General features: G+C 44.1%; 1 protein-coding gene across 2 annotated transcripts in view; it reads right to left on the bottom strand.

Moving 5' to 3' along the window:
• SASH1 (SAM and SH3 domain containing 1) overlaps positions 1–22,082 on the bottom strand; it is a 366,232-nt gene that overhangs the window by 245,841 nt on the left and 98,309 nt on the right. The window lies entirely within an intron of this gene.

Here is a 22,082-nt window from a genome sequence, read left to right as displayed (position 1 = left end):
AAGAAGAAAACCTGACCCTGTCTCGGCTCGGGAGAATCTGTCTGTGTTTCTAGGGAAAGGAGACTGTAAGAATAGGTGGGAAAGACTGCTTCAATAAAACAAAAGAGAGGCCGTAAGTAGGAGTGTGGACGGATGCCTCCCCTGCTGCAGCAAGATTGAAGACTCCCTGGAGAAACTTAGTGTGGGTTGAAGTAGCAGCTGCTTTTGAGAACACAAAATATTGGAAGCAGAAAGCAACCTCAGCAACAGAGGAAGTGGCAGTGGGTGAAGAGTCTTGCCAATCAAGAAGAGTTTTCCTGGGACCCAGCTGAGGCCTGGAACCTTGGGGCTCAGAAGCCTGTGGCCCTGGCTGGAGGACTTGTGCTGGTTCATTTCCATTTTCCCCTCAGATCCATCTCTGCTTTTTCTGACATCTGTCCCCTTAGAGGTGGACATCTATACATGGCGTCCTGACTTCCTGGTTCTCTGGTTTCTTTTGGGTTGGGTCAATAGCAGAGAACAAGCGAGTGGAAAGACAAAGAATTAGGTAGGGTATTTATGTCTGTTCTTATCTGTGCCCCACACCTGCCAAGGTTTTAGCAGTTGCTACATTCCTCTAAGGCCAGGGATCAGTAGAGTTAACTCCTTCTTCCTTTTTTTTTTTTTTAATTGTTTTAATTTTGAATTTTTTTGTTTTGTTTTGTTTTGTTTTTTTTGAGACGGAGTCTCGCTGTGTCACCCAGGCTGGAGTGCAGTGGCGTGATCTCGGCTCACTGCAAGCTCCGCCTCCCGGGTTCACGCCATTCTCCCGCCTCAGCCTCCCAAGTAGCTGAGACTACAGGCGCCCGCCACCACGCCCGGCTAGTTTTTTGTATTTTTAGTAGAGACGGGGTTTCACCATGTTAGCCAGGATAGTCTCGATCTCCTGACCTCGTGATCCACCCGCCTCGGCCTCCCAAAGTGCTGGGATTACAGGCTTGAGCCACCGCGCCCGGCCTTAATTTTGAATTTTTATGGATACATAGTAGGTGTATATATTTTGGGGGCACATGAGATATTTTGATACAAGCATACAATGTGTAATAACCACCCCAGGATAAATGGGGCTCATCACCCCAAGCACTCATCATTTCTTCATGCCATGGACATTCCCATTGTACTCCCTGAGTTATTCTAAAACATAAACGTTCTAGTACCTGATTTAACAAGTGTTTCCTCGAATTTCCCCTTCAGACTTAAGCATAGGAAAAGCTTTCGGATGTTGCCAGTTTCTAGTGCATCACCATCTTTGGCTGTTCTTTAATCCTGCCCACAGCTCTGTTAAATAGTGCCCTTATTTGACTCTTGTCAAACTCATTGGGTCTGCCAGCTGTTTTATGCTGAATCCTGACTGAAAGAGAGATTTCTTTTCTCTTTTCTTTTCTTTCTTGCCTTTTTTTTTTTTTTTTTTTTGAGTCAGAGTCTCGTTCTGTCGCCCAGGCTGGAGTGCAATGGCACGATTTTCAGCTCACTGCAATCTCTGCTTCCCGGGTTCAAGCAATTCTCCTGCCTCAGCCTCTCGAGTAGCTGGGATTACAGGCACATACCACCATGCCTAGCTAATTTTTGTATTTTTGGTAGAGATGGGGTTTCACCATATCGACCAGGCTGGTCTCTTGGCCAGGGTGGTCTCGAACTCCTGACCTTGTGATCCACCCGCCTCGGCATCCCAAAGTGCTGGGATTACGGGTGTGAGCCACCATGCCTAGCCAGGAGATCAGTTTCAAGGTTTCCACAGAGCAAGAGCTTTGGTGAGCTTCTGATTGTAAACTCGGGAACAAATAGAACCTTTAACTTTCCTCAGGAACCCATGCAGCAGTAGATAAAAGAGGCAAAGAACTTGAGAAAATAAGCCTCAGCTCAGGAATGTTAATGAGAAAGAAACTCTGGAACAGTGACCAAAAGTGTATAAATAGGGGATAAACTGCTGAATACATTCTAAAGAAATGTGTATTCAGGAACTGAGTAGTATAGAATGTAGAAGTTATTTATTTATTTATTTGAGACTGAGTCTCATTTTATTGCCCAGGCTAGAGCGCAGTGGCACAATCTCGGCTCACTGCAACCTCCACCTCCCGGGTTCAAGCGATTCTGGTGCCTCGTCTCCCAAGTGGCTGGGATTACAGGCACCCGCCATCACCATGTCCAGCTAATTTTTGTAATTTTAGTAGAGACGGGATTTTACCATGTTGGCCAGGCTGGTCTCGAACTCCTGACCTCAAGTGATCCGCCCGCCTCGGCCTCCCAAAGTGTTGGGATTACAGGCGTGAGCCACGGCACCTGGCCAGAATGTAGAAGTTATTTTATTAAGCTTTTCTAGAAGTTGTGAAATTTTAATGCTAGGTCTTTAAAAAGTTCTTTTTCTTCTCTTTTTTTAAGGTGGAAGATTTGGTTATTTTTTATTATTTTTTTATTTTTTTTTGAGACGGAGTCTCACTCTGTTGCCCATGCTGGAGTGCAGTGGCGTGATCTCGGCTCACTGCAACCTCTGCCTCCCGGGTTCAAGCAATTCTCTGCCTCAGCTTCCCGAGTAGCTAGGATTATAGGCACCCACCACCATGCCCAACTAATTTTTTTGTATTTTTAGTAGAGACAGGGTTTCACCATCTTGGCCAGGCTGGTCTTGAACTCCCAACCTCGTGATCCACCCACCTCAGCCTCCCAAAGTGTTGGGATTATAGGCGTGAGCCACCACGCCTGGCTGCCGATTTGGTTATTAATTTGAGATCTTTCTTCCTTTTAAATATAGGCATTTATAGCCATACATTGCCCTCTGAGCATTGTTTTAGCTGCATCTTACAAGTTTTGGTGTACTGCATTTTTCCATCTTAAAGCATTTTCTAATTTTCCTTGTTATTTCTTCTCTGATCCACTGATTATTTAGGAGTTATTTTTGTTTTGTTTTGTTTTTTGTTTGTTTGTATTTTGTTGAGACAGAGTCTTGCTCTGTCACCCAGGTTGGAGTGCAGTGGCACAATCTTGGCTCACTGGAACCTCCACCTCCCGAGTTCAAGGTATTCTCCTGCCTCAGCCTCCCGAGTAGCTGGAATTATGGGTGCTCGCTACCACCCAGCTAATTTTTGTACTTTTAGTAGAGATGGGGTTTCATCATATTGGCCAGGCTGGTCTCGAACTCCTGAACTCAAGTGATCTGCCTGCCTCAGCCTCCAAAAGTGCTGGGATTATAGGCGTGAGCCACTGCACCTAGCCTAGGAGTAAGTTTTACATATTTGTGAATTTCTCAAATTTTCTTCTGTTATTGATTTCTAATTTAATTCCATTATAGTTAGAAAGCATACTCTATGATTTTGATTCCTTTATCTTGAGTCTTATTTTATAGCTTAGCGTATGGTCTATCCTGAAGAATGTTCCATTTGTGCTTGAGATGAATATGTACTTGGCTGCTGTTGGGATATTTTAAAATCAATTTTAGGCCAGGCGTGGTGGCTTACACCTGTAATTGTAGCACTTTGGGAGGTTGAGGTGGGTGGATCACCTGAGGTCAGGAGTTTGAGACTAGCCTGACCAACATGGCGAAACCCCATTTCTACTAAAAATACAAAAAATACAAAAATACAAAATTAGCCTGGCACGGTGGTGTGTACCTGTAATCCCAGCTATTCGAGAGGCTGAGGCAGGAGAATCGCTTGAATCTGGGAGGCAGAGGTTGCAGTGAGCTGAGATCGTGCCATTGCACTCCAGCTTGGGCAACAAGAAAAAACTCTGCCTCAAAAATAAACAAACAAACAAATAAACAAATTTTAAAGTACAGAGGTGCCTGGAATCAAACACATTCTCATCTCCCTCACCTTATCCATTGTTGAATTGGAAGAAGAACCGTTGCCATCATCTCTTTCTTTCCCTCAGTGTGTGTGTGTATATATATGAGTATATATTATGTGTGTGTATGTGTATATATATGTGTGTGTGTATACATACCATGTGTATATATATACATACACACAGAAATAGATAAACAAATAGAAATAGATAAACACGGAAATTTTATATATATATACAGTGTGTGTATATATATATATACAGTGTGTGTATATATATATATACACACACACACCTCTTTGTATGCGTGTGTATATATATACACACACACTATACACACACACATCTAATATACCCTATATATATATGATTTCTGTGTGTGCATGTGTATGTGTATGTATGTATAATTTCTGCAGCATGGAGATATTTTACGTGAGTTTGAGAATAAAACAGCATGAAGTAACAGAAACAGCAGAGATTTAAAATTTCCAGTTCTAACTCTTTAACACAAGTATCATGGCAAATCCTAGAAAATCAGAAGAGTGGTTTTGGATTCCAAAGTTCCCTTCTAATGTTAAAATGGCAGGTAATTACTTACCTTCTCCACCTCTCACTTAGTCTCTATTAACCAAGGTCATGATATTACCAGCTTCTTAAGCGTCTTGTAAATTATGAATTTTTTGATCAAATAAGAAATAACATGAAAATTATTTAGCACAATGTTTGGTACATAATGATCATTTAGTGAATGTCAGTTGTTTTTAATATAGAACTACAGGTCGGGCGTGGTGGCTCATGCCTGTAATCTTAGCACTTTGGGAGGCCGAGGTGGGAGGATTTCTTGAGCCCACGAGTTCAGCCTGGGCAACATGGCAACATAGCAAGACCCCATCTCTACAAAAAATGCAAAAAAAAAAAAAAAAAAACCAAACACCCAGGTGGGGTGGTGTGTTTCTGTAGTCCCAGCTACTTGGGGGAGGGAGGTGAAAAGAATGCTTCAGCCCGGGAGATTGAGGGTGTAGCGAGCCATGATCACAACACTGCACTCCAGCCTGGGCCACAGAGCAATATCCTGTCCCCCACAAAAGAAAAAAGAAAAGAAAAGAAAAGAAAAGAAAAGAAAAGAAAAGAAAAGAAAAGAAAAAACCCCAGGTTGGGCACAGGGGCTCACGCCTGTAATCCCAGCACTTTGGGAGGCCAAGGCAGGTGAATCACCTGAGGTCAGGAGTTCGAGACCAGCCAGGCCAACATAGCGAAACCCTGTCTCTACCAAAAATACAAAAATTAGCCAGACATGGTGGTGGGTATCTGTAATCCCAGCTACTCGGGAAGCTGAGGCAGGAGAATTGCTTGAACCCAGGAGGTGGAGTTTTTTTTTTTTTTTTGAGATGGAGTTTCACTCTTGTTGCCCAGACTGGAGTGCAATGGCATGATCTCGGCTCACTGCAACCTCCGCCTCCCAGGTTCAAGTGATTTTCCTGCCTCTGCCTCCTGAGTAGCTTGGATTACAGGCATGCACTACCACGCCCAGGTAATTTTGTATTTTTAGTAGAGACGGGGTTTCTCCATGTTGGTCAGACTGGTCTGGAACTCCCGACTGCAGGTGATCCACTGGCCTTGGCCTCCCAAAGTGCTAGGATTACAGGCATGAGCCACCGCGCCCGGCCGAGGCGGAGGTTTCAGGGAGCTGAGATTGTGCCACTGCACTCCAGCCTGGATGACAGAGCAAGACTCTGTCTCAACAACAACAACAACAACAACAACAAACCCCAAAAACAAACAAAAACAAAGATATAGAACGGCAATTACCAGTCCTTTTCTTCTCTACGGTAAAAGAAATAGGGAATTCTTTTTCACAGTGCTGTAGGGTTTTTGAAACTGTGCCTTCATGTTGCTTCCTTGATCTAAATGAAAGGAACAGAGTGTCTTAATTCTGGCTGGGTGCAGTGGCTCACATTTGCAATCCCAGCATTTTGGGAGGCCGAGGCGGGGGGGATCACCTGAGGTCAGGAGTTCGAGACTAGCCCTGCCAATGTGGCAGATCACCTGAGGTCAGGAGTTTGAGACCAGCCTAGCCAACGTGGTGAAACCCCATCTCTACTAAAAATACAAAAAATTAGCCCGTAAAAATATAAATATAAAATTATAAAAAGTTAGCCAGGATTACTCGTTCCTGTAATCCCAACTACTGGGGAGGCTGAGTGAGAGAATCATTGGAACCCGGGAGGCAGAGGCTGCAGTGAGCTCGCTACCACACTCCAGCCTGGGTGACACAGCAAGACCCCATCTCAAAAAAAAACAAAAAAAAACAAAAAAAAACCCATATCTTATTTCTGAGAGGTAAAGTTGTTGTTTGTTTGTTTGACCAGGCCCCTAAAGCTTATTCTAGTGCACCTAAAAAGATTGGACCACCTGGTGAGGATATTATGGAGGGGAAAGAGCATCTGATGGGCACAGGAAGGTCAGAGTCGATAACCTTTAACATCCTTCCAACCCTGAGATTACCAAGGCGGACAATAGAGGCTATGAAAATTAGTATTAGCATAAAATCATCTTGTGACTCTGATCATACTAATGAAAGGACACATTAATCAATTTATTTCTTGGTACTATACTCAGGTTTTTAGCCTGCCATATTCAGTTTACTAAATCACTTCTGACAGCATGTTATGGTAATGTAGTCATAGAAAAGAGTTAATTCATTTCTACCCAAAAGCAATTTACTGCCTCTCAAGTGTAGAATAGGAGCTGCAGTGTGTTGCTAAACTGATACCCAGGCATCAGTGGAAACAGGCCCTAGGCATTGAAGGTTTCTTTCCTCCCTAACATCTTGACAACATTATCTGCTCCTAAAAATCTCCACCAAATTATTTGTTGGTGGGGCAGGATGGGGGTGGCTAGTGCTCACAGGCACCCTGTAAATTTATTCTGATTTAAAAGTTGAGACCTTTTGACCCAAGATAGCATCCTGAATTAATGTTTGCTTCTCAGGCCCTCCTAATACAGGTTGACCTGATACTCAAAGGCTTCTTACGTTTGTATCATTTTCAGCCATAAAACCCCAGAGAACCCAGAAAGGCCTTTTTTTTTTTTTTTTTTTTTGAGAAGGAGTCTCGCTCCTATCTTGCAGGCTGGATTGCAGTGGTGTGATCTTGGCTCACCGCAACCACCACCTCCCAGTTCAAGAGATTTTCCTTCCTCAGCCTCCCAAGTAGCTGGGATTACAGGCATACGCCACCATGCCCGGCTAATTTTTATATTTTTTAGTAGAGATGGGGTTTCACCATGTTGGCCAGGCTGGTCTCAAACTCCTGACCACAAGTGATCCACCCACCTCAACCTCCCAAAGTGCTGGGACTACAGGTGTGAGCCACCACACAGATGAAAGGCTTTTAATGATATCAGGATATCTACTTCTTGTAGCACCAATAAATGCTAAAAAAAAAAAAAAAAAAAAAAATTCTCTAAAATAATTACAAAAAAAATCTTTGTAATGTTAGAGTGTCCCCTCCCCTATTTTATTACATCTCCTGCAACTGGCTATAGTTTAAACTTCACCTTTCTCTATAATATAAGGCCTAACAGGGCAGAGAAGTTCATTTTGTTCCCGCTGTTTCCCAAACACCTTCAACAGTGCTGGGCATAGAGTGAGTGCTCAGTAGGTATTTATTGAATGAATTCCCTCCTTTAACTCAGAAACATTTATACGAAGTTTAAAGTATTTTTAAATGCTTGCAAAACTGTCTGCATGCTTTTATTTGTGAATTACTTAATGATATTTTAACTCAAGAGAAAACATAACCTAATGGCTCTCTGCTAACAAACTTACAGACTCATTTAAAATGAGTATTTCTGTCCTTTCCCTTCCTTCCTTCCTTTCTTCCTTCCTTCCTTCCCTTCCCTTAACCCCCTCCTTCTCTCTCTTCTTTCTTTTCTTTCTTCTCTTCTCTTTCTTTCTTCTCTTCTCTCCTTCCTTCCTTCCTTCCTTCCTTCCTTCCTTCCTTCCTTCCTTCCTTCCTTCCTTCCTTCCTTTCTTCCTCGTTCTTTCTCTCCCTCTCCCTCCCCTCCTCTCCCCTCCTCTCCTCTTTCATCCCTCTGGCTCTGTTCAGGCTGGAATGCAGTGGCATGATCATAGCTCACTGTAGCCTCTACCTCCCAGGCTCAAGTGATCCTCCCACCTTAGACTCCTGAGTAGCTGGGACCACAGATGCATGCTACCATGTCAGGCCACACTAATTTTTAAAAAACATTTTTTTGTAGAGATAGGGTCTCGCCATGTTGCTCAGGCTGGTCTCCAACTCCTAGGCTCAAGCAATCCTCCTGCCTCAGCCTCCCAAAGTGCTGTACCAAATTAAAGTGAGAAATTGCCATGCGATAAATTATAATAAGGCCAGGCACAGTAGCTCATGCCTATAATCCCAGAACTTTGGGAGACTGTGGTGGGCAGATCACCCAAGGTCAGGAGTTCAAGACCAGCCTGGCCACCATGGTGACACCCCATCTCCACTGAGAAAAAAAAATACAAAAATTAGCTGGGCATAATGGTGGGTGCCTGTAATTCCAGCTACTAGGGAGGCTGAGGCAGGAGAATTGCTTGAACCCAGGAGGTAGAGGTTGCAGTGAGCCAAGATCACACCACTGGACTCCAGCCTGGGTAATAGAGCTAGACTCCATCTCAAAAAAAAAAAATTATAATAAAATTAGTTGCAAATCAATAATTCATTCTATTCTATTTTAATGAATGCTATTTCCCTTAAAACTTGCAAATTATAGCCATGTACTAATTTTTACCAAGAGTGGCGGTATTTTGTTAACATCAATGCTTCGATAGGGTCCACCAGATAAAATATTAATATTTTTTTTTAAGAGATGGAGTCTCGCTCTGTCACCCAGGCTGGAGTGCAGTGGCACGATCTCGGCTCACTGCAACCTCTGCCTCCCAGGTTCAAGCAATTCTCCTGCCTCAGCCTCCTGAGTAGCTGGGACCACAGGCGCACGCTGTTACACCGGGCTAATTTCTTTTGTATTTTAGTGGAGAGGGTGTTTCATCGTGTTGCCAGGCTGGTCTCGAACTCCTGAGCTCAGGCAATCCACCCCCCTTGGCTTCCCAAAGTGCTACAGGCGTGAGCCACCGCACCCTGCCAATAATTTTTTTAGCATACATATATATCCCAAATATTGCATAGGATGTATGTATGTTAAAAATATTCATTATTTACATAAAACCAAATTTAACTAGATGTCTTATGTATTTTTCTTACAATCCTACCTAGCTTCAAAGTTAGTATCATTGTTCTCATCTTAAAGTGTTGCCACAGTCAAATAAAGGTTGCTTAATACATAAACCTGTCACTGTCTTTATATACAATGTCTTTAGTCTAAGCTATTTTACCATCCTCTTCCTTCAGGAAAATAAACAAACGAAAGAGGAAAATGACTTCCCCAGTGATGGCCCCGGTGCGAGCCTCTCCACAGGCCTCTGCTTTGTAGCTCTGGAAGGTCGGCTGCTCCCCGCGACAGCGTGCACCATGCCCAGAGTCCTGCTCTCTGCGCTGAATGAACCATAGTTCACATGACAGACTCTCTTCAGGGTGCTCTTCCAGAAGTTTTCTTCCCACTCCTGGAAGAGCAGCAGCCCTGTCCATATGGAAATACTAGAAATTTTAAGAATGCAACAGTAAAGAGATTCTCTCCCCCGAAGCCCTTTCTTTCCTTAGGTCAACCCCATGCCGAGGTAAAGCATCCACAGCTGCAGCCCTTTGTTCTTGGCCTTTGCTTTCACAAGCATGAAAATGTGTGCTTTCGATATTTTGCTAAATTCCCCAAATCCTTTAAACAAGGAGCAACAGTCAGGGCAGAGTAGTAAACTACATCGGACTTGTGTATCCTCCATGCCAGCTCCTTCTCATTAAATGCTCTAGGAGGAGAAACCCTTGTCCTTGACCCCTTTCTCCAAACTGCCACACCAAAGGGATTTTGAACATGTGCCCACATATGTGTAACACTCTAGATAAACAAGTTTAGGGAGACTGCAGGTCCCAGCATGCTGCCTTTTGAGTTTGACACAGCAGCATTTAGAGCCAAGTGTCCTTGGGTCAATCACTCAATCCTATTGAGCCTCAGTCTTCTCATCTATAAAATGGGGCTATGAATACAATGAATCCCATAAAGTTACATGAGATATTGTTGTAATTATCTCCAGGAACATAGTAACTGCTAAGTGCTACTACTTTAAATATAAAAAATAAAATATATACTTAATAATAATACACAAGGGCCTGGTGCGGTGGCTCATGCCTGTAATCCCAGCACTTTGGGAGGTTGAAGCAGGTGAATCACTCGAGGTCAGGAGTTTGAGACCAGCCTGGCCAACACTGTGAAACCCCATCTCTACTAAAAATACAAAAATTAGCTGGGTGTGGTGGCATGCTCCTGTAATCCCAGCTGCTTGGGAGGCTGAGGCAAGAGAATCGCTTGAACCTGGGAGGGGGAGGTTGCAGTGAGCTGAGATAGCGCCATTGCACTGCAACCTGGGTGACAGAGTAAAACTCTGTCTCAAAACAATAACAACAACAACAACAAAAACAACAAAAACCAAAAACCACAAATATCCCATAGAAATTTACTTTTTAACAAGTATTCCCTCCTTTAAAGTAACAATGATTTCCAACAGGTTTTGATGGTAACTAACAAAAGGCGTAATAAAAGTCAATACATATAAGAAGTGGTATTAGAATAATATGTAACTTTGCTTCATTGTTTGGAAAATGCTAACTCTCTATTGGACTAGTGCAAAGGATAGAATACAGACTATCAGAATATTGAAAATTAACAATTTCACTAAGGCGCAAGGTGTGGGCAATACAGTGGTTGTCCCCACCCACCAGGTGAAGTGCTGGATCCTGTCAACACACAGCCCTTCTTTGTGCTGGGGTCTGAAGGAGAGAGGCATGGCAGGAACAATTTTGCACTGTTCTTCAGCCCAACTGCACTTCCTCAGACAGGGGACAGTGCTTTTCTGCTGGAGCTGTGCTGCCATACGCCGCCGTCAGTTTAAACTGAATGTATCACAGGCTGCCGAGATAACTCTGCCCTGTCGGATTGTCACCCGGTTGATCAGTAATCAAAAGAGAGCTGGAAGAGTTCTTATTAGTAATATCACTTGTTTCTGTTTTTCTCCATTACTCCCTCTCTCCAAGGGAGAAGAAGCTGAGTTAAGAACAGAAATCAGAATCTGGATTCTGCTCACCCAAAGAATAATGCATCCATTCTGTTCAGAAAATGCCTTGATTGTTGATTTGTTTACTTCAGCTCCTTCTCTGAAGGAGAGTATCAGAATTTTGGGGACAAAGCAAAAATTGGAAGAGAGAGAGATAAAGTATGCACGTGTGTGTGCAAACAGAGAACTCCTTTCTCTAAGTGTTGAAAATGCCTCTGTAATGAGCCTGCCCACCCGACTGCGGCATCAAGACTAGGGTTATTTTTCCCCCAAAGCTACATTTAAACCACCTAAAAGTGGGTAGCCAGGAATGCCGGTACTCATTTACTTCATTATCAGGGCCTCAGTTTACTCATCTATAAAATGAGGACATTGTATTAGACAGGTGTGTGTATGGGTGTGTGTGTGTGTGTGTGAGTGAGAGAGAAAGAGAGAGAGAGACAGAGAGAGAGAAAGAAAATAAGTCTTTTTTTTTTTTTTTTCTGAGATGGAGTCTTGCTCTGTTGCCCAGGCTGGAGTGCAGTGGCGTGATCTCGGCTCACTGCATGCTCTGCCTCCCGGGTTCACGCCATTCTCTTGCCTCAGCCTCCCAAGTAGGCAGGACTACAGGCGCCCGCTACCACGCCTGACTAATTTTTTGTATTTTTAGTAGAGACAGGGTTTCACCATGTTAGCCAGGATGGTCTCGATCTCCTGACCTCGTGATCCACCCGCCTCGGCCTCCAAAAGTGCTGGGATTACAGGCGTGAGCCACCGTGCCCAGCTGAATAAGTCTTACTAGTACAAAAGACTTACTAGGCATCCATTAATTTTTCTTTGCCTATTTCAAAAGTGGGAACTAGATTCGATTCTGTGCATTTTCACGAAATGGCTGTGCCAGTGGTTTTTAACTCCCATTCTTTGGAAAAGGCAGATGTCAATATAGAGCACAGGGAGTGCAGACTCGAATACCCTACTGAGCCGTTGAACCCCTTTAGAAAGAAACTCAGCACTTTTTCCAAGTTCTTTTTTCCATCCAATAAGATATAAGGGCAACTCAAAATTTTAAGACATTTTTGCTCCCCTCTCCTTTCTCCTTATGATTAAGACCTTGGGATCTGATCCACAGGTTGAGGGTCACAACCCCACACTGCCATTTATCAGGTGTTATTTAAAATGTGGGGCATTAGCAATTCCAGGCCTCACACAGGCTTTTCTGTGTAGGAAAAATAATAAATAGAACAGTAGCAACTATGTATCATGTACTTAGTTATGTTCTAGGCAGGGTGCTAAGCAAGTGTTTCACCAGTTGCTCCTTAATCTTCCTACCTCCTGGTGAGAAAGGGCCTATTACTATCATTGCTATTTGGACTTCATTCTGGTGAGAAAGGATCTATATCATCCATCCCTACTGAGGGGTTCAGTTGTTTGTTCAGAGTCTCAAAGCTAGTAAGGAAAGGGTCCAGGATTTGTTCCACTCTGACCCTGAAGTCTGTGTTCTCAACCGTTCCTGGATTCTGCCACTGGTCTCCATTTCAACCGCTGATCCTGTGACAGTTTCTTGGCTGTGTAGCCTCATTTGAATTCTTGTCTGCCTTCTTTTGTGGCCAGTAACACATCTGCAAAGCCACTTGTGGCCATGGAATCGATTTTTTTTTTGGTGCAAAATCCAAGCATACTACTTTAGAGATGTGAAAATGACCAGTGCTACTTGAGCATCTGTGGGTGGCGGGGCCAGCCCAGGTGTGGCAGACACAGTCACATGGTGCTTTTTAGAGAATAGGTTCCCTTTGCCTCCCCAGATCCACGCCAAGGTCTCAATTGCAATTCACAGGCTTTTTCACAAAACAATTCAGCCATCCAAATTGGGCCAATGACTATTTCTCAGATTTCTCTTGCTCCCTTGAGAAATGTTAATGCTCAAAGAGTGTATTTGAAAAAGAAATATTTCCTAAGTTCCAGTGAGAGACTAGAACCTTTGCTTTTCCTCCTCCCGGTACAGCTGGCATAGTTATTCTAAGGTAAGGACTATAACAGCATCCTAGACAGAATCTGGAATACTGTTGTCCCTTGGGGAAAGCTCTAGCTAATGGCTTCTCCTAGGATTCCAACTCACAGCACCTCTTGAGCAGGCTTAAAGGGCGCTGGCGTGTGGGTTGTAGAAAATTTAGATCCTGGCATCAGTGGCATAAACAAGATTTCTCCAATTCCCCTCCCCCTCCCACTGCAGACTAGCTGAGTCTCTGGCTCCGGCTCTGCCCATGCTGCCTGGGAAAGTACAGCTGTCCAGAAGGCAGGTGGAAAGCCTCCACACACAGTGTTGCCCAGTGTCCAGGGCCAAGCAAGTGGCACCAATCCAGTGCCATCTCCGAAACCTGTGGGATGCAATCACTCCACTTCCATTCAGGAGGGAAGAATAAGCAAACAGTTCAAGGACACCTCCTCGCATTAGGCATGTATCTGACAGAACTGCAAACCAATTGGAGATGTTTCACTGGCTGCTGATTCCTGGCTGCATGCAAGGAGCTAGGCCTGAGGAGAAAAAGGGCAACATCTTTGCTCAGCGCTAGTCTGGAGTGTTCTGGTCCTGAGGACATCTAGAGGAGCATTCCCAGCACCACTGAGCACCTACATGGTTTGGATCATTTAGGGCGTGCAGGTTGCTCTGTGGCCACTATATCCAGGTGAAATGAGGCCTTTAAGATTATTACAGATCATGGTAGATCTTATACACCTTTCTGGGCTGCTGTTGATTCACATAGACCTTTTTTTTTTTTGAGATGGAGTATCACTCTGATGCCCAGGCTGGAGTGCAGTGGTGTGATCTCGGCTCATTGCAACCTCCAATTCCTGGGTTCAAGTGATTCTCCTGCCTCAGCCTCCTGAGTAGCTGGGATTACAGGAACATGCCACCACGCCTGGCTAATTTTGTAGAGACAGGGTTTCGTCATGTTGGCCAGGTTCGTCTCAAACTCCTGACCTCAGGTGATCTGCCCACCTCAGCCTCTCAAAGTACTGGGATTATAGGTGTGAGCCACCGTGCCTGGCCCTGATTCACATAGACCTTTTAAAGTCTGGCATTGAACCTATGATCAATGGAATTCACATGCCACTTCCCTTGCTCTGCCCTGATGCTAGTTTGCTGGAGTGGGGAACTGAGTTGCCAAGGTATAGCTCTGGCTCTAGCCACGTGTGGAGCATCTGAGTCCCCATGAAAGTCCGTGTTTGAGTAACATGCCCTTTACACCCCTCTTCCTAGGGCAGAGCCTTCTCAAGGCTATTTTTTGAGGTGTAGAGCCCCACAGGCCAGTGCATTTCTATAAGCGTGTAGAAGAGACTGAAGGCAGAGTGTTGCTAATATCTGTAATAATAGCCATATCCCAAAAACAACCCCATTTCTGTGGAAGGCTCCATTAGTCCATATCCCAGGATAAAGCAGGGAGGGCCTGGGATTGTCGGGAGCCCCTAGGCAAATGTGTCACCTTCTGCCCACGTGGATCGCCGGCAAGCTCAGAGCTCAGGGCAGATGGTGGTTTAAATGCTTAAAAAAATGAATTGGATGACCGTCAAAATGGGATGGTTTAGTTATATAGCTTCCTAAGGCAGGAAATAACACTAAACTATTTCTCCCAGCTGCATCATTCTATGAAAAGATCATCACAGAAGACAACGCTGTCTACTTTCTAATCTCAAGTAACCCTGAAAAACACTTCCTTAAGTACATTTGACAAAGTTAGTTCCTTTCTGTTCCATATTCAGGCGTTTTTTTCCTGAATTCCTTTGCCTGATTTTGCTACCAGTGTTAAAGATGCTAGCCACTCTTTCCCAGGAGGACCTTAAAATAACCAAATGCTTTTAAGTACTAGTATCTATTTTTCTTGGCTCTAAGCTCTTCCTTCTTCTTTTCCAAGTCTGGATTTCTGGGTTCTTTTTCTTTAACCTTATCCCCAGTACCCCCTGGGAAACCAGCAACAACAAGAATAACAATGACAATAAATACCTTATACCCCAAGCTATGGCTTTCTTATTCTTATTTTTTATTTTTGGTTTTCATTTGACTTAAAAGAGCATTTCTTGTTTTAAAAAAGTCCCTGAGTCATAAATACACTGTTTTTGTTTTGTTGTTGCTGTTGTTTGTTTATTTGTTTTTTGATACTCTGTCACCCAGGCTAGAGTGCAGTAGTGTGATCATAACTCAATGCAGCATTGACCTCCCAGGCTCAAATGATCCACCCACCTCAGTCTCCCAAGCTGCTGGGACTACAGGCGTTATGTCACCAGGTCCAGCTAATTTTTAAAATATTTTTTGTAGAGACAGAGTTTCGCCATGTTGGTCAGGCTGGTCTTGAACTCCTGACCTCAAGTGATCTGCTGACCTTGGCATCTCAAAGTGCTGGGATTACAGGCATGAGCCACTGTGCCTGGCCATCCCACACTTTTTAAAAGCTATTCTTTTAAAAATTTTAAATTGACACATAATAATTGAATATACTTATGGGGTACATGTGATATTTCAATATCTGCTTACTATGTGTAATGATCAAATCAGGGCAATTAGCATATCTGTCACCTCAAACCTTTATCATTTCAAAGTTTGATATTCCTTTTTAATGGATTTTGTCTGAAGCAAGAATGAGCAAATAATCAACTGCCTCATTTTTGCCATGTCCTAATTGCCCAATATGGCCGGGTGCAGTGGCTCACGCCTCTAATCCCAGCACTTTGGGAGGCTGGGGCGGGTGGATAACAAGGTCAGGAGTTCAAGACCAGCCTGGCCAATATGGTGAAACCCCATCTCTACTAAAAATACAAAAATTAGCTGGGCATGGTGGCATGCACCTGTAGTCCCAGCTACTCAGGAGGATGAGGAAGAAGAATCGCTTGAACCTAGGAGGCGGAGGTTGCAGTGAGCTGAGATCGTGCCACTGCACACCAGCCTGGGCGACAGAGCGAGACTCTACTTTGTCTCAAAAAAATTGCCTAAGATATGATGGTAATGCCTCCCTGTGGATAAAACAAACTGTAGGAACAATGCCCCTTATTTATCAGTCTGTGGCCCCTCATTTCCCTAAGTACAAGCGCTTTGACATTATAAACTTTTTAAAAAGTTGTAGGTAAATGGCCAATTCATATGTATTATGAATGAAGTGGGAAGCCAGGGCACACATGTGTTGTGTTTACAGATGCCATTAAATAAAATCTAAGAAATTAAATTCATCTGACATACACTTAACAAAGTACATAATCATTATCATGTTGCACGGTAATTAGGCATAAATGGGAAGCAGTCATCATAAACATAATTGGTATGACTTTACACAGTCAAATCGTGAGGTTTCCTCTGATCATGTTTAGTTTCTAAGATCTACAGTGGGTACCAATGTGGATGGTGTCTTCTGACTACATATGTCATCATCATTGTACATGCTGACTGGCACAAGGCTCCTCCACCCATTCCCTCAACAGTTAGAATTTCCTTATCCCCTCTTTCTCCCAGTCCCCAGTCTAGCATAGCCGCGTCTTGTATTCTGTCCATTGTATTTGACCTTCCAACCCCAAACTGACACCCTAAAGTGGTCCTTGAGCAGCTGCTGAAGCTGTGCTTTTCCCTCTCCTTAGATGTCCTGGATGCTGAAGGCCTGAAGGGATTGATTTCTGGGCTCTGACATTCTGGATGGGAACTGTGCTGAGGTTCCATTAAAAAGGATGAAATGCACCTGTGGGATGGAGAAGGAAAGGCTTGGGCCTATGTTGCGCTGGTGAGTGTGGGATCTCTTTTAGCAAGTGACCCTAGTCATATTGGGAATCACTCCCTCCCTCCCTCCCTCCTTTCCTTCCTTCTTTCCTTCCTTCCTTCCTTCCTTCCTTCCTTCCTTCCTTCCTTCCTTCCTTCCTTCCTTCCTTCCTTCCTTCCTTCCTTCCTTCCTTCCGTCCCTCCCTCCCTCCCTCCCTCCCTCCCTCCCTCCCTCCCTTCTTTCCTCTCTCTCTCTCTCTTTCTCTCTCTCTTTCTTCCTCTCTTTCACCCTTTCTGAGTTTCGCTCTTGTTGCCTAGGCTGGAGTGCAATGGCGTGATCTGGGCTCACTGCAACCTCCAACCCCCAGGTTCAAGTGATTCTGCTGCCTCAGCCTCCTGAGTAGCTGGGATTATAGGCACCTGCCACCATACCTGGCTAATTTTTCTTATTTTTAGTAGAGATGGGGTTTTACCATGTTGGCCAGGTTGGCCTATAACTCCTGACCTCAGGTGATCCACCCGCCTCAGACTCCCACAGTGCTGGGATTACAGGTGTGAGCCATTGCACCCAGTCCTTGTGGGGAATTGATTGGTTCCCATCACTGAAGTATCAGGAGTGGAGCCAGGTGCTTGGACGGTCACTGCGGATCTGTGTCTCTCTTTACCTAAGCCCTGGTTTTCTCTGTGCTGATTTTATCTTAGGCAGCATTTTTTGTATGGCGGGGAGATGGCCATCAGCAGCTCTGGGCTTAAATCAATCATCTTAGAAATTATACAGTGAAGCACCTCTTTTCCAATAGTTTCAGCAGAAGTTTTTTTTTTTTTTTTTGTTTTTTTTTTTGTTTTTTTTTTCGCCTAATTGAAGTGAGCAAGAAGAATTCAAGATAAAATATACCATAGGAGAAATCTATTGGCTCTCAGCCATATCAAGAGCCTTGGCATTTCTTAATAAAGTTAAACATTTTTCTCTTGTGATGTAATCTGTGTTTTGCTAAATAGGAATTAAACTATCTTGAACTTTATTCCAAAAAAGTGACGGAAACCATCCAAGCAATGATATTACTTCATGGCTCTTAAGTTGCAGAAATTCGGGTTTATCCAATATCGAGGACACACCGAGACATGTCACATTGTGCTCGCCTCAGTGTGACAGCACCTGAGCTGCCTGTCAGGGAATGCAAGTGTGCTGGGGAGGCTGATACTCATGGCCTCCTGGCTCCCAGACCTGACCACATGGGTTGGACCACTAATTTCAAGGTACTCTGAAGATTTTCCAATGGGGGCCGGTAATGTGAGCATCAAAAAGCAACCGGTAGTCACAATGTACTCTTTATGATATTCACCCTTCAATATGAAAAATATTCAAAAGGACATGGACATGGATCAACCAATATTCTAAAAACACCAATAAAGAGAATCAGCACCACAAAAATTCCTAATCACATTGCACCTTATTAAAATAGTGATATTGTGGTTATTTCTGGTTCATTTGGCTTGGATATCACAGGTAGAAAGGAAAACGTTGGAAACAGTGTGAGATGAAATAATGCGAAGAATAAAGTAAGTTAGGTAAGGTGGCTCACGCCTGTAATTCCAGTGCTTTGAGAGGCTGAGGAGGGAGGATTGGTGGATCCCAGGAATTCAGGACCAGCCAGGCAAATGGTGAAACCCTGTCTCTAAAAAACAAAACAAGTAGCCAGGCACGGGGGCACGTGTCTATAGTCCCAGCTACTCTGGAGGCTGAGGCAGGAGGATCACTTGAGCAGGGGCAGTTGAGGCTGCAGTGAGCCATGATTTGCACTACTGCACTCCAGCCTGGGCAACAGAGCAATATCTTCTCAAAAAAAAAAAAAAAAAAAAAAAAAAAAGATGATGTGGAAGAAGGCAGGCATAAAGAAAAGATGCCTTTTATCTCTTTCATAAAACATAATGAAATTTCTAAGGACCTTTTCATTTTTCTTTTTGAGACAGGATCTTTCTCTGTTGCCCAGGCTGGAGTACAGTGGCACGATCTTGGCTCACTGCAAACTCTGCCTCCTGGGTTCATGCCATTCTCCTGCCTCAGCCTCCCGAGTAGCTGGGACTACAGTTGATCGCCACCATGCCCGGCTAATTTTTTGTATTTTTTTTTTTTTTTTGAGGCGGAGTCTCGCTCTGTCGCCCAGGCTGGAGTGCAGTGGCGCGATCTCGGCTCACTGCAAGCTCCGCCTCCCGGGTTCCCGCCATTCTCCTGCCTCAGCCTCCCGAGTAGCTGGGACTACAGGCGCCGCCACCACGCCCGGCTAATTTTTTTGTATTTTTAGTGGAGACGGGGTTTCATTGTGTTAGCCAGGATGGTCTCGATCTCCTGACCTCGTGATGCGCCCGTCTCGGCCTCATTTTTTTGTAGTTTTAATAGAGACGGGGTTTCACCGTGTTAGTCAGGACGGTCTCGATCTCCTGACCTTGTGATCCTCCCACCTCAGCCTCCCATAGTACTGGGATTACACGCGTGAGCCACCGTGCCCAGCCAAGAACCTTTTTATTAATTCCTAGTTCTCAACCAGGAGAGAAAAGAGAATTTTTCCTCATATATTTGGGAATCAAACATGTAAGGCTAAAGGGTGTTGGTTGTAATCACTGATAAGAACTAAATATGTAATTAACACTGAGATTTCCCTCACGGAAGGCCAGGCACAGTGGCTCACACCTGTAATCCCAGCACTTTATGAGGCCGAGGTGGGCAGATCAACTGAGGTCAGGAGTTTGAGACCAGCTTGGCCAACATCGTGAAACCCGGTCTCTACCAGAAATAAAAAAATTAACCGGGCGTGATGGCGCATGCCTGTAATCCCAGCTACTTAGGAGGCTGAGGCAGGAGTATCGCTTGAACCTGGGAGGCAGAGGTTGCAGTGAGCTGAGATTGTGCCACGGCACTCTAGCCTGGGCAACAGAGTGAGACTCTGTCTCAAAACAAAAACAAAAACAAAAACAAAAAAACAAAAAAACATTTTCCTCACAGAACTCATGGCTGTCATTTGTGTTCACAGTGGCTATACAACATGTGTATGTTGTCAGGGTATAAATGCAATCACTCTCTGGTTATTTATCAAAGGGGACCGCGTCCCCTTCCCCTGTTCCACAACACACAAAGCTCACTGCACTTCTTTTTAGATTCCTGTGTTTCAGATATTCTCTAAGTCCAACAGCCTTATCAGTAACAATTGTCTATGTCTCTAAGGTTAATCAGGCTTAAAAAGAAACTTTTGCCTAAAAGCCAGCTCCAACTTACTTTTCCGTGGCAGAGGCATTGGTTACCGTGAAGATCTCTGTTGTTCCCTGACCAGACAAATCCACCAGAGATGCCTGAGGGGCAGACCCTTCCTCTGACCACTTCACCGCCTTTTACCCCAAAGTCAACAGGAAAGGAAAGTAGTGACAAAAATGAGGTTAGAGGCTGTAGGCTGGAGATCGTGAGGCATTTGAAGTTAGGTAGGCTCACACCTTTCCACAAGTGTGCCATTCTCCCTGCCCTGAGTCAACACTGGCCATCCCTCCCTTCTCTTTTCTTGCCTTCCATCAACTCAAAGTATAAAATGCTTCTCAGTTATGGATTGTGAGGTGACCTGGGCTGGGAATGAAAACAAACAATCCCTTGAAACTGATGTTGTGTTTTAGCGCTTTGTTTTGTTTTGTTTTGTTTTGCACAGTAAAAAAGAAAAAGGGATCCCAGCTACTCAGGAGGCTGAGGCAGGAGAATTGCTTGAACCTGGGAGGCAGAGGTTGTGGTGAGCCAAGATCATGCCATTGCACTCCAGCCTGGGCAACAAGAGCGAAACTCCGTAACAAAAAAAAAAAAAAAAAGAAAAAGAAAGGAAAAAGGGCACAGGCATGCCCTAAATTGTGCACCGTGTGGGATTCAGCTGTCTCCACTTTACCGCCTCTCTAGTAACCTAAAGGGTAGGAGGTGAAATCTCTCTGGCTAGTCTTGTCTGGTAACGAGGGTTTGATGTCAATAATTTGGGTGACATGCGGTGTTCACATTTAGAAACACAGACACTGGGGCTAGCTGCTGAGAACCAGGTTGGAAGTGTCAATCTAATTACTATCAGGACATTTTTCTGATCTTAAAGTGGCCTCAGGCTGGAAAGTGTGTGTGTGTGTGTTTGTGTACACACACACGTGTGTATTCTGTGCGTGTCTGTGATGGCTCTAGTGATGGCGTGGTGTTGCTGACGTGTAGGAAATGATAGAAGTCACATATACTTGAAGTCAGGAATAGCTAGCAAGGACCATACATGTGGTAGATAAGAAGTAAAGCAGTGGCAGGATTGTTTATGTTGAGAGATGGCTTCCTGGTTCATGTACAGATGCATAGATAGTTCAACCCCTTCCTTTGGTTTATTTCTGCATTTTAAATTATATTGAATTTTAGATAATTGATTTTTGCAGACATCTGGGGGCTGTTTCTTTTCAAATCTACATCTTTGGAGACAGCCTGTGTTTCTGCCACTGTCACAGGGTTGGGCTGATTCCCGTGATGCCTCTACTGTAGGAGATGGTAATGAGGGCTCATCGCACGGGCGAATCCCAGGGCTGCTCTGTCATTTACTCTGATTTCTCTAAGTGATTGAAAAGCACACTTGACATACACTCCCTCTTCAGAGATCAAGTTATAATTAAATCCAAGGAAACTCTCTGACAGCTGGGGCCTGCGGGTTTTGAGCTTGGTGCTTGTTCTTGCAAAAGCCGACAGCTATAGCTTATGTCCCACTGCCACATGCACGGCCAGTTAGGGCGATGATGAAACGTCTTTTATGTCTGCAGTTTATTTTGTTTGGTGAGAACGAAAGCCCACCAGAAAAGTGGACTTGCTTTGAATACAGATGTAAGCATTTCTTACAAAACTCAAGCCCTACTTTTTCCAGAGAGGACTAAAGGTTAGTTCCATACTGTGCCAACAAACTAGAAACCATCACTAAGCAGCTAAGAAGAGGGAAGCACAAATGGCTTGGGAGACGGGAGATGTCTGGGAGGATGCCAGTGTGCACTCAGATTTAACAGCTTCATCAAAGGGAATGTGTTAAATGCTCATTAACTAAATTTACAAACGATCCCCAACTGGGAGGTGTTGCAAACAACAGAGGAATACCACACACACACACACACACACACACACAGATTACAGGCATGTACACACACATACACAGAGCAGAAAGTGAAGTGTGAAGTAACAATCTGCTCAGACCCAAAATAAAATAATCTTAAATACAGACGTTCAAAGGAGCATTAGAATAGATTTAATGCAGAATTGAGGCAGCAGCTCAACAGCAGCAAGTTGCTATCTCTGATGGATGTTACTGGGGAGACAGA

Source organism: Macaca mulatta, chromosome 4, assembly GCF_049350105.2.
Source record: "Macaca mulatta isolate MMU2019108-1 chromosome 4, T2T-MMU8v2.0, whole genome shotgun sequence".
NCBI classification, from domain to species: domain Eukaryota; kingdom Metazoa; phylum Chordata; class Mammalia; order Primates; family Cercopithecidae; genus Macaca; species Macaca mulatta.
Note: the sequence above shows the minus strand (reverse complement) of the source record. Positions and strands in the feature narration are given on the sequence as shown.